The sequence below is a fragment of the Neofelis nebulosa genome, chromosome 1, assembly GCF_028018385.1.
Source record: "Neofelis nebulosa isolate mNeoNeb1 chromosome 1, mNeoNeb1.pri, whole genome shotgun sequence".
Classification (NCBI taxonomy): domain Eukaryota; kingdom Metazoa; phylum Chordata; class Mammalia; order Carnivora; family Felidae; genus Neofelis; species Neofelis nebulosa.
Window position 1 is genome coordinate 237,627,286 of NC_080782.1, and position 12,680 is coordinate 237,639,965.

Sequence of the window (12,680 nt, forward strand, 5' to 3'; positions counted from 1 at the left end):
AGATCACTGAATATTTTTTCACCGCTTAGGTTCTAACATGACGGCCTAGTAGAGACAACTCTATTGTTGGCCACAGACACAGGACTAAACATCACGGCAGAAGAAACAGACATAAGCGATAAATTTAGCAGGTAGGCCACCGCTCCAAGAGTATTTACAAAGGGCCGGTTAGTGGCATAATAAACAGAAATGAGCTCAGTTCCCTAAGGAAAGTTCTTCTCCTACAGAATTCCTTCACCTGAAGGGAATCTGCCTCACCAACCTCATCAGGGAGTGTGCCACAGTCTGAGCACGGCTGCCTCTCTTCCAGGGGCCTCTCTCTCCAGCACAGCCAAACAAGCCACACGAGCAGAAGCCCCAGTTCCTCAGGAGCAGAGAGGCCTGTGGGAGTCACTGAAACCCGACTACACCCAAGTCCTTAGTTAACACACAGCAGCCAGAACATCTGCCCGGTGGCCTGAAAGGGCTGCGATGAGAAGGCCCAGCTGAAGACGCGCTGAAAACCATAAAGCGGAATGCAAACACTGGATACTATGCCTATCTTTTTTTTAAGTTTATTAATTTATTTTCCGAGGGGGTGAGGGGCAGACAAAGAAGGAGACAGAGAATCCCAGGCAGGCTCCGCGCTCAGCACAGAGCCCGGGGTGAGGCGACCTCACAAACCATGAGATCATTCCCTGAGCCCTGAGATCAAGTGTCGGACGCTTAACCAGCTGAGCCACCCAGGCGCCCCTAGATATTGTTCCTCTTCAGCAAATAAATGCTCACTTGACCAACTAACTACCTTTAACCACCTCCTTTTCACTTTAATTGGACAGCAAGAGGAAGAAGCCATTTATCAGTACCACACTGTGGTGAACATGACGTGCTCATACGCTATTTAGCATGATACTATAACCTATAACCCATGTGAAGTACCTGTTACGTTAATGCTCTTTCAAACAAACCAAAATCGCCAGCTCCTTATTCAAGGTGTAATCAACAGGCGACCTACACACATTTTATAAACACAATGTTAAAAAAGTTAAGCGAAATTAGCCTTGTTTTAATAACATAAACTACGTCAATAAACACTCAGAAGCTAAAACCATCAACAGCATTTTCTCACTTGCCAAAGACATGACTTTCTGAACGGTGCTGATGTCAAAGAATTTTTTAAAACTCAAGAAGGGGGCGCCTGGGTGGCTCAGGTCATGATCTCACGGTTAGTTGAGTTCGAGCCCCACATCTGGCTCGCTCCCGTCAAGCCTGTCGGCACAGAACCTGCTTCGGATCCTCTGTCCCCCTCTCTCTGCCCCTCCTCCACTTGCGCTCTCCCCAAAATAAATAGGTTTTTTTTTTTAAATTCAAGAAAAATTTTGAGGTACTCAGAATTTACCTGGTATCACCTGTGACCTCAAGGTTTAGATTTTTTTTTTTTTTTTTGAGAGAGAGCACATGTGTGTGTGTATGCTAGTTGGGGAGGGGCAGAGCGAGAGGGAGAGAGAAGCAAGAGCCTTGCCCATCCAGCACAACGCCCAACTCGGGGTTCGATCTCATGACCCTGAGATCATGACCTGAGCCAAAATCAAGAGTCGGATGCTTAACCGACTGAACCACCCAGGCACCCCTAGTTTTTGCTTCTAATGATCCAGTTAACCATAAATTTAAAGTCTCCTCAAAAATTAGCATCTCCTTTTTTGTTGTTAAGAAACAAGTTACCACTTTTCTCTACCTTCGTCTTCTGCATGTGAGAATGACCTTCACCAAACAAATTTACAGAATCCAAATGAATTAAAACTTACGTTTTTAGAGGCAACAACAAATTATAAGCTACAAAATTAGGGAATTTGCCAATTGCACACATTGTCACCTTACCCCGAAACAGCACGTTGAACCGTATGAAATCACCACTCTTGCTGGTCTTAACAGCCAAAATGTTGGTAATTTCACATGAATGAACACAATAAAGTGAGATAAAATTAAAACAGCAATAAAGCTGTAGAACCTACCAACTGTTCCTTAGCATACATGGTACTAACCATGAGTTCCTGGGTTTTTAGAAACAAAAGCATCCTGACGGCAGTAGTTTTGGCAACTGGAAACTGTGCTCATGAAAGAAAATTAAGAACAATTAAATGGCTCTTTTAGTTAACTATTCCCAATCGTTTGGGCCATGAAAGCATTCAGAGAAATACGAGATAGTAAAACTTCTGAAATCTGCAACCTAGGCACCTGGTCTCCAACCATCAAATCTGGCAACCTATCAACTTCATTCTTTGGAACGTATTCCAGCAAGTAAGTCACGAGCGCCGTCAAAAGGAGCAGGCAGGGTTTTGGGGTAACTTTATAAAAAACCAACCAAAGAAACCAAGTCAAAAGGCTAATGGTAGTGAACCGGTTACAGATGACAAATGGGAACGTTTGCGTACGTAAGCATTTGTATGCATTATGTCATTTATGTCCACTCTACCACTTTACAGGCTGGTACTGTGCCCAACTAAAAGAAAAAGAGATCAAGGCTTGAAAAGCAAGCAGAAGAACTTAAATTCAAAACCAAAAGGAAAAAGCAAAGTAAAGAAAAAAGGATTCTGTCAAATGCCAGTCTTTTTTCTTTTTTTTAATTGAGCTATAACATTATATAGTTAGTTGACCCTTGGACGACACAGGTTTGAACTGCGCAGTTATACACGGTTTTGTTTGTTTATAAATATGGTATAGTGTTGTAAACGTACTTTCTCTCCTTATGATTTTCCTAGTAACACTGACTTTTCTCTTGCTTCCTTTATTATAAGAATACAGTTACCTAATACATACAACATACAAAGTATGTGTTAATCAACTGTTTATGTTATCAGTAAGGCTTCCAATCCACAACAGGCTATTAGTAAAGTTTCTGGACAGTCAAAAGTTATATATGCAGATTTTTTTACTGCGTTGGGGGGTCGGCACCCCTAACCTTGAACCCCTGTGTTCAAGGGTCAACTGTATTAGTTTCAGGTGTACAACGCAGTGATTTGAAATTTACATATACTGTAAAATAATCATCACAATAAGGTAACATCCGTCGCCATATATAATTACAACATTTTTTTTTCTTGTAATGGGGACTTTTAAGATCTACTCTGTTTTGACCGCTTTCAAATATGCAATACAATATTCTAACTATAGTCACCGTGCTGTACATTACATTCCCAGGACTTATTTTATATTTGGAAGTCTGCACCTTGTGAACCCTTCACCCATTTTCCCCCACCCTTGACCTTTCACCTCTGGCAACTACCAATCTGCTCTCTGCATCTATAACCCTGGGTGTTTTTTTTTTTTTTTTTTTAATATTTATTTATTTTTGAGAGAGAGAGAAAGAGAAGGATAGAGCAGCGTGAACAGGGGAGAGAGAGTGAGACACAGAATCTGAATGAAGCAGGCTCCAGGCCCTGAGCTGTCGACACAGAGCCCGACACGGGGCTCGAACTCGTGAACTGGGAGATCATGACCTGAGCCAAAGTCGATGCTCAACCAACATGCCACCCAGGCGCCCCTGTTTTTGTTTTTTAATTCCACATATAAGTGAAATCATACAGTATCTGTCTTTCTCTGATTTATCTCACTTAGCATAATGTCCTCAAGGTCCATTCATGTACTTAGAAATGGTAATGTTTTATTATTGTTTATGGCTGAATATTCCATTCTGGTTTCCATATATCACATCTTCTTTATCCATTCATCCACTGATGGACACGTAAGCTGTCTGCATATCTTGACTATCGAAAATGCAATGACATGGGGGTACAGATACCTTTTCAAATTAGTGTTTTCGTTTTTGTCGGATAAATATTCAGAAGTGGAACTGCTGAATCATATGGGAGTTCTACTTGTAACTTTTTGAGGAACCTCCATACTGCTTTTCATAGTGGTTGCCCCAATTTACGTTCCCACCAGCAGTGCACAAGAGTTCCTTCTTTTCTGTATCCTCACCTCATCCTGTCTTTCTGATAACAGCCACTGTAATAGGTGTGAGGGGCTAGCTCATTACGGTTTTGATACGCGTTCCCCTGATCAGTGATATTGGACATCTTTTCACATACCTGCTTGCCCATCCAGGTGTCTTCTTTGAAAAACTATCTGTTCAGATCTTCTGTCCTTTTTTTGCCAGATTTTTCTTACTATTGAGTTGTATGGCTTTTTTATATATATCCTGAATATGAACCCCTTATCGGAGACAGGAGTTGCAAACATTTTCTCCCATTCAGTGATGTGCCTTTTCGTTTTCTTGATGATCTCCTTTGCTGTGCAGAAGCTTTTTAGTGTGATGTAGTCCCACTTGTTTATTTTTGCTTTTGTTGCCCTTGCTTTTGAAGTTCAGGTCCAAAAACTCATCGCCGAGACCACCTATACTTTCTTGTTAGAACTTCTACGGATTTGGGTCTTACATTTAAGTCTTTAATCCACTTTGAGCTAAGTTTGGTGTATGCTGTAGACGCAGCGGGCCAGTTTCATTGTTTTGCATGTAGCTGTTCGGTTTTCCCAGCACCATTAATTGAAGAGACTGTCCCATTGAATATTCTTGGCTCCTCTGTCATAAATTGACCACATATGTCTGGATTTATTTTCAGGCTCTCTCTTCTTTTCCATTGATCTGTGTGTCTGCTTTTATACCAGTGCCATAATGTTTCAAATACGATCACTTTCCAATATAGCTTGAAATCAGGGAGCGTGATGCCTCCAGCTTTCCTCCTCTTTCTCAAGACTGCTTTGGCTTATCCAGGATCTTTCACGGTTCCACGAAAATTTTAAAATCAGGTTCTGTTTCTGTGAAAAATACCATTGGAATTTTGATAGGGATTGCACTGCATCTGTGCAATGCTTTGTGTAGTATAGGCATTTTTTAAATATTAATTCTTCCAATCCAATTCAAAACCAGCTCTGTCAGATACCGAAGTCTTATAACATTTCTGCAAGTAAGATCCTCTGTTAGCATCACCGTTTGAGCACCCACTGTCTGCTAGAAGCTCTGGGTATTATTTTTAATATTTTCAAGCAGCTCGTCAAGATTATCCTCCTTCTACAGAGGAGGGAAATGGGGATCAAGGATTGAAGTGGATTTTGCTCAAAAGCGTAGAGCCTGTATGTTTTTAGCATCTGAACCCCAAATTTTTCTGTTAACTCCTAAACTTACACTCCCTCTACTATGCCACTCTGCCATGCCAACTGATATGGCCGATAACATGTACAGCTGACCTTTGGACAGCATGGGTTCGAATGGCATAGTCCACCTATAAGTGGATTTTTTTCAATTAATATAGTGCACTACTGTAAATGTATTTTCTCTTCCTTATGATTTTCTTAATAACATTTTTTCTCTAACTTACTTTATTGTAAGAATACGGTATCTAATACATATAATATACAAAATATATGTTAATCACCTATTTATATCATTGGGAAGGCTTCTAGTCAAGACTACCAGTAGTTAAGTTTTTTTCTGGGGGGGGGGGGGGGCGCGGAATCAAAAGTTGTATGTGGATTTGTGCAGAAGTCAGCGCCCCTAACCGTTGCACCATTCAAGGGTCAACTGTACCTAAAATGGAAATGCACGCAGTTATTAAATATTTGTTTACATTTATAAGCATTCCACTAAGGCTGAGAAACTATTTGATTGCAAGAGACTTAGAAATGATTCCAGTAACACCATCCACAGACACAATGTCTTGCCATACAATGGTCTGCCAACAGGCAGATGGGACAAGGACTCAGGGTTCCCTCGATTCTTAACTGCCACCCATCATAAAAGTATGTATATGGAAATTACTTAACAGAAATCAACAGGCGTAATATGTGGCTTACGTTATTATGCAAAACATGTCAACAAATTCTAAGATATGTACAACAAGCATACAAAATAATTTTAACTCATCCAAAGATATATGATAGTTGTAACGGATTCAACAAGTAATTCTATATGCCCTCTTAGAATTTAAGAGAACATCTTAGTACTGTGTCAGTCTTTTTCGTTAAACCAAAGAGTAAGTTATGTAATGAAGGTGAAACCAAGGCATAACTTTCAAGTACTACACAAAGCTTTCTGGCTAGATTAACAGAAAGAAGAAAATGCTGAACCACAGCTCCCTCAACAGATTATGCTGACTTTTGACTCCAGAGAAAACAGTAACTTAAAACCACAAGTCATATAAATGTGGCCTTGTTCTTATGATTTTTACATCGTGATCACAGAAACCAAAATGTAATAAATACCATCTACTGGTATTAACATTTATTCCCACCTCCTCTGTCCCCTTCCCTGTATCAGAGGCTAGAAGGCTAGAAGCTCATTTCTCAGGTCCCTTGCCATAAGACCTTAATTTTTCATATAGATGTATTTTTTTCATATATATATTTATACATATATGTTTTATCTATTTTTCACCTATATTATATATGTATTACATATATTATATATAATACATATTATATATACACATATGTGTGTGTGTATATATATGTGTATATGGATATGGATATATATGTGTGTGTTTTTGTTTTTGATTTTGCTTTACTGCACTGACTAGGACAATTCTGAGTAAGAACGGTGAGTGAGGGGCGCCTGGGTGGCGCAGTCGGTCAGGCGTCCGACTTCAGCCAGGTCACGATCTCGCGGTCCGTGAGTTCGAGCCCCGCGTCAGGCTCTGGGCTGATGGCTCGGAGCCTGGAGCCTGTTTCCGATTCTGTGTCTCCCTCTCTCTCTGCCCCTCCCCCGTTCATGCTCTGTCTCTCTCTGTCCCAAAAATAAATAAAAAAAAAAAAAAAAAAAAAAAAAAAAAGAACGGTGAGTGAGCTAAAATCAGGCAAAAACATGAAGTCTTTCATCAATAATTATGATTCTTAGCTGTAGGTCTTTCACAGACACCTTTATCAACTTGAAAAAGCTCCCTTCTGGGGCGCCTGGGTGGCGCAGTCGGTTAAGCGTCCGACTTCAGCCAGGTCACGATCTCACGGTCCGTGAGTTCGAGCCCCGCGTCAGGCTCTGGGCTGATGGCTCGGAGCCTGGAGCCTGTTTCCGATTCTGTGTCTCCCTCTCTCTCTGCCCCTCCCCCGTTCATGCTCTGTCTCTCTCTGTCCCAAAAATAAATAAAAAAACGTTGAAAAAAAAAAAAATTAAAAAAAAAAAAGAAAAAGCTCCCTTCTATTTCTACTGTTCTGAGTTTTTATCGTGAATAAATGATAAATAGTATCAAATGCTCTTTCTGTATCTATTAAGATGGTTATACAGGTTTAAAAAATTCTGCTTAATTTCTTGATACTGTGAATTATATGACGGATTTTCAAATGAAGAACCAATCCTGCATTTCTGGAATAAATGGTACTTTGGCATGATGTATCATCTTTTTTATATAAACTTTAATCAATTTGCTAATATTTTGTTGAGAAATGTCTTTGTTTTTTATATCCGAGTAATAACGGCCTCATAAAATAAATCAGTGTTCCATTCCTTCTATTTTCTAAAGATTTTGTATATAATTGGTATTATTTCTTTCTTAATAGGTTGGTACAATTCACCAGTAGACCATTTGGGCGTACAGCTTTCTTTCTGGGGGAGGGTTTTTATTTTTTTATTTTTTTATTTTTTTTTAATTTTTTTTTAATGTTTTTTATTTATTTTTGGGACAGACAGAGACAGAGCATGAACGGGGGAGGGGCAGAGAGAGAGGGAGACACAGAATCGGAAACAGGCTCCAGGCTCCGAGCCGTCAGCCCAGAGCCTGACGCGGGGCTCGAACTCACGGACCGCGAGATCGTGACCTGGCTGAAGTCGGACGCTTAACCGACGGCGCCACCCAGGCGCCCCAGGGGGAGGGTTTTTAACTACAAATTCCATTTCTTGAATAAAGAGCTATGCAGATTATCTGCTGCTTCTTGAGTAAGGTTAAGTACCTTGTGTCTCTGAGGAAGTATGTCCATTTATCTAAATAATCAAATATATTAAGTGGCTCATAATATTCTCTTTAACTTCCTTTTGTAGAATCTACATTGATGGTCTCTCTCTTCTGATATCAGAAATTTCTGCCTTCTCTCTCTTTTTTCCTGAGAGAAAAACTACAAGTTTATCAATTTTATTGATCTCATTAAAAAAAAAAAAACAAATAAACAGCTTTTGGTTTCACTGATTAGTTTTTCTGTTTTCTGTTTCAATGAATTCTGCTCTTATCTTTCGTATCTTCTCTGCTTGTTCTGCATTTAATTTGCTCTTTGCCTTCTAATTTTGTAAGGTGAAGGCTTAGATTTTTGTTTTAAAACTTCTGTTTCCCAACAGAAGCCTTTAGCACTGTGAATTTCCCCTAGAAGTACTGTTTTAGGTGCATCCCATAAATTTAGATGTGTTGTATTTTCATTTTCACTCAATTCAAAATATTTTCTTTAAGTTTATTTTTATTTTGAGATACAGAGAGAGAACCAGTGAAGAAGGAGCAGAGAGAGCGGGGGGACAGGAGATCCAAAGCGGGCTCTGTACTGTCAGCACAGGGCCCAATCCAGGGCTCAGACTCACCAACCATGAGATGAGATCATGACCTGAGCTGAAGTCAGACACTTAACCGACTGAGTCACCCAGGTGCTTCAGTTCAAAATATTTTCTAATTTCCTTTGCAACTTCCTCTTTGACCCATGGGATTTTTAGAATGTGGTATTTAATTTCAAAATACTTGGAGATTTCACAGATAAGCTGATACTGATTTCCAGCTTAGTTTCATTGCAGTCAAAAAACACAGACATACTCGTGAGAAGTCACCTGTGAGGTGAAAGTATGGAAATCAAATTCAATTTTCTGATTGTAAATTAATGAAACGACATGCCCAGAGTCAAACTGAGACCAAACTGGAGATCGGGTCTTCCAGTACCCTTTCCTCTAAAGGATATGAAGAGCAACATTAAAAAAAAAAAAAAAAAAAAAAAAAAGCATCCTACGTTTTTTAAGCATCCTACTTTGGCTCAGGTCATGATCTTGCAGTTCATGAGTTTAAGCCCTGTGTTGGGCTCTGTGCTGACAGCTCAGAGCCTGGAGCCTGCTTCAGATTCTGTGTGTGTGTGTGTGTGTGTGTGTCTCTCTCTCCCTCTCTCTCTCTCTCTCTCTGCCCCTCCCCCACTCGCTCGCGCTCTCTCTCTCTCTCTCTCTCTCTCTCTCAAAAATAAACATTAAAAAAACTTAGAGGATAGAAGAGCACTGTGTTCTCTCTAAATCCCACGTCAAAATCAAGACTTTTTGTTATTCTCCCCCTACCCTTCCAAAAAAAAAGGAAGAAAAGGACAGTTTCACATAGATCATCTCATTTGCTTTTTACAACTCTATAAAACAAATTACAGACACTCAGTACAAGGAAAATGCAGCTCAAAGGAGTAACTCTCCTTCCTGGTTGGCCGTGTCTCATTCCTCTTGAATTATCCCTTGAAGATAGAGGAATACAGATCATTTAAATCCCTAAATAATTCAAAACCTCATTTTAGCCACCGTTAGAATCAACACCACTTTAGTTCAAAGTAAGTTGTGGTAAATGCCAACTAGGTTTCGGTTTGATTATCTTGACATCTCCTATCCATTCATTATTAACAAGATTCAGATAATAAAGAACTGGTTAAACCCCAGGAAATAACAAGTAAACGGGCAAAACATGTAGGGAGGAAAGTGAGACCCCAGTTTAGTCATAAACTATATAGCAGTGTGTTTTTCACACAAAAATTAACATGAAATTGATAGACCAAGTTATATTTTTCTCTTTCAAATCCAACTGTTGATTAGGATCTAAAGCGCCAAAATATTATCTGCTGTTAATTTTTATGTTAATATACATTAATAGTTAATATGTTAAAATCTTAGACTATTTTATACTAATCTATTTTAAATTAAAATTCTAAACTATAATGTTACAGAAATTAAATGGCTTTTATACTATTCTATTTTAAATTAAAATTCTAAACTATAATGTTACAGAAATTAAATGGCTTTTATACTATTCTATTTTAAATTAAAATTCTAAACTATAATGTTACAGAAATTAAATGGCTTTAAGCGTAAGAGGCACACATTCTTACCGTGTAAGTGTTGACTTACGGGTTGCAGAAATGTCCCTCAGGTAGTCGCATCACCACTTTGGCTCAGATATCAATGGTACAGCAATCAGAATTAAAACTAAAAAAAAAAAAAAAAATTAAATAACAGTAAGTAAAATGCATTCAAGTCTTCGAGAAAGTTTTAAATTTCAATTTCACATGTCAACAATTTCATCAAGGGAGTGCTACTCCCAGAACTAGGTTTTGTTTTTTCTGTGTTTTTTTTTTTTTTTTTTAATGAGTTTAAGCAAGGAGCTAATAAGGTATGTGAGTTCCTGAATAATTCCAACTCCCTATCCTGGAATAAACTCTGAAATTAACTTCAAGAAATCACAGTGAATAGCTACAGGGCAGAAAAACAAAAAGCCAAGTATATTACAAGTCTATTCAACTGAACCGCTCAGTTCATAGGCTCTGCACACATACATTTAAGGTTTTGTTAATGCCTACAATGAACTGAACACGGATGATTCACACAAGAACTCTCTCATATAAAAGCACTTGTATTAATTTTTCACACAAAAATATTTAAATTCAATAGAAATCCTGGTGGTCACCTATAATACTTTACTAGAATGTATGGGAATAAAATAGTAACAACACAAATTTAATACTTGCTCAATCGAGTCTAGAAAGTGTTTCCAGGATAATGGATATTCAGAGCCGTAAGACTACAGAACAGTCTAATATTGTTTATTATCAATGTGCTAGAGCCAGGAGGTAGCAGTAAGTATGTATGGTATAGTTTCCCACCCAAACAAGAGTTATGGTTTACTTAGGAACAACACACAGAAGAAAAAGTTAGTGAATATCATTATTGATTCATTCAGCAAAACTTTACGAAGCATTTTGTATGAGTAAGTGTCCCTTTAAACACTGCAGATACAGGGGTGCCTGGGTGGCTCAGTCGGGTTGAGCTTCCGACTTCGGCTCGGGTCATGATCTCGCGGTTCGTGAGTTCGAGCCCCGTGTCGGGCTCTGTGCCAACAGCTCGGAGCCTGGAGCCTGCTTCGGATTCTGGGTCTCCCTCTCTGCCCCTCCCCTGCTCATGCTCTGTCTCTCTCTGTCCCTCAAAAATAAGCAAATAAATGTTGAAAAAAAAAATTAAAAACACTGCAGATACAGAAATGCTCGTCAAAGAACTCACAGAGGCCAATACATACCGATAATTATGCCACAATAAGATAGTCACATGAAAGCAAGAGCGAGTCCAGAAGGGAGTGGAGCATATCATCAAACAGCTTCTCCGAGGACAAAGAGTCCTCAGGAGGAGTGAGGCCAGGCAAAGGTCATGTAGGCACAGGGAAGGAGCAGTGTGCAATGTCTGAGTGGGAGGAAAGCAACTTGAAATCCACTAAAGAGGATTCTCTGGATGTGCATGAATGATCTGTCGGCCAGCGGAGTCCTCCCAGTTGAGACTGTCACCACTGCTTTGAAAGCGGGAAAATAGAGAGATCGTTCAATGATACTCTCATTTAGACACGTCCCACTGGTTTGCTTACTTAAAATTAAAAGCAGCACATGATTTTCTTCTCCTTCCTTAGGAGCAGCTGTACGGCATGCTCTTGATTATGCAGAATGAAAGAGAAAAGTGAGTTTTTCCCAAGCAGTTTCCACTGGCGATCACCTTATTTCCAAACGCGGAGAATTACGCCTAGGTTTCTGAGTATCCAGGCCAAACTTTACCTCTGCCAGATCATCTTACTTGCATGATTCTCAAAGTAACCACGCGCTTCACTTTAGAGATGGTTCTACCTAGCTAAGTGGGAAGGAAAGTGTCCCCTATGCATGTTTCCTGCATGAGCGCAATCACGTGTGAATTCTTCCTTTGGGAAACAACCGTGAATTTTCCCATTTGCGTGAAATGCTACGTAACTATTAATCTGCTATTAGCTATCACTTGGTGAATGGTTTACTCAGGATTCAGCACAGCGCTCACGTGTCACACGGTATTTTAACTTATCCTCACAAGGCAGGTAACATCCATCTCCATCAAAAAATGAGGAAACCGAGGACCAGAAGGCGACGTGCCCAGGATGACCCAGCTTGGAAGCAGCGGGCTCAGGACAGTTCTGTCTGGCTGCAGTCACTCTTTTGAACTGCGGTAGGGGACAGCCTCCTTTTGAACACGCACACATGCAGTTTTCTTTCTTCTTCTGCAGCTACCATGTCTAACCTAAGTCGGGAACCCTAAAAGTCTTGAAGAATCAACTGGGCTTTGTGAGTGTGTTGCTTAATTTTACAGGAGAGCCTATCTTTAACTCCTCGGAAGCTACCGTTTAAGGTTATTAAGCGTGAAAGCCAGCACCTCTACTTAGAGGTGTCGTATTAGCAAGCGCAGGGAAACACATTTATATGCAACACCAGAATTCAAATTCTATTTATGTCCCATGGTTAAGCTCTAAGTGGTACTGAAAATGCTTGCCTCTCTGTGGCGACAGTCTAGGAGCACAGTTGTTCTTTAATTTCTGCCCAATGGGCCTGCGCCCATGATGGCCCCCCAGTATGATCGCCCTTTTCTATCTTCCATGCAGCCCAACTGTGCCTAGCCTTCAGAATGCAACAGCCTCCTTCACCAATCCATTCAGCCCTCTAGCTGC

The 12,680-nt window shown here is 39.9% G+C and overlaps 1 protein-coding gene across 9 annotated transcripts in view; it reads right to left on the reverse strand.

Moving 5' to 3' along the window:
- The window catches only part of WASF3 (WASP family member 3), a 136,091-nt gene that overhangs the window by 64,973 nt on the left and 58,438 nt on the right, over nt 1-12,680 (reverse strand). For 5 of the 9 annotated variants that reach the window (XM_058689291.1, XM_058689223.1, XM_058689249.1 and 2 more), the window contains one exon: nt 10,063-10,159. The gene's annotated coding sequence lies outside the window, so the exon portion shown is untranslated. The remainder of the gene's footprint in view (nt 1-10,062; nt 10,160-12,680) is intronic. The other 4 variants (XM_058689260.1, XM_058689284.1, XM_058689279.1 and 1 more) reach the window with 1 other exon arrangement.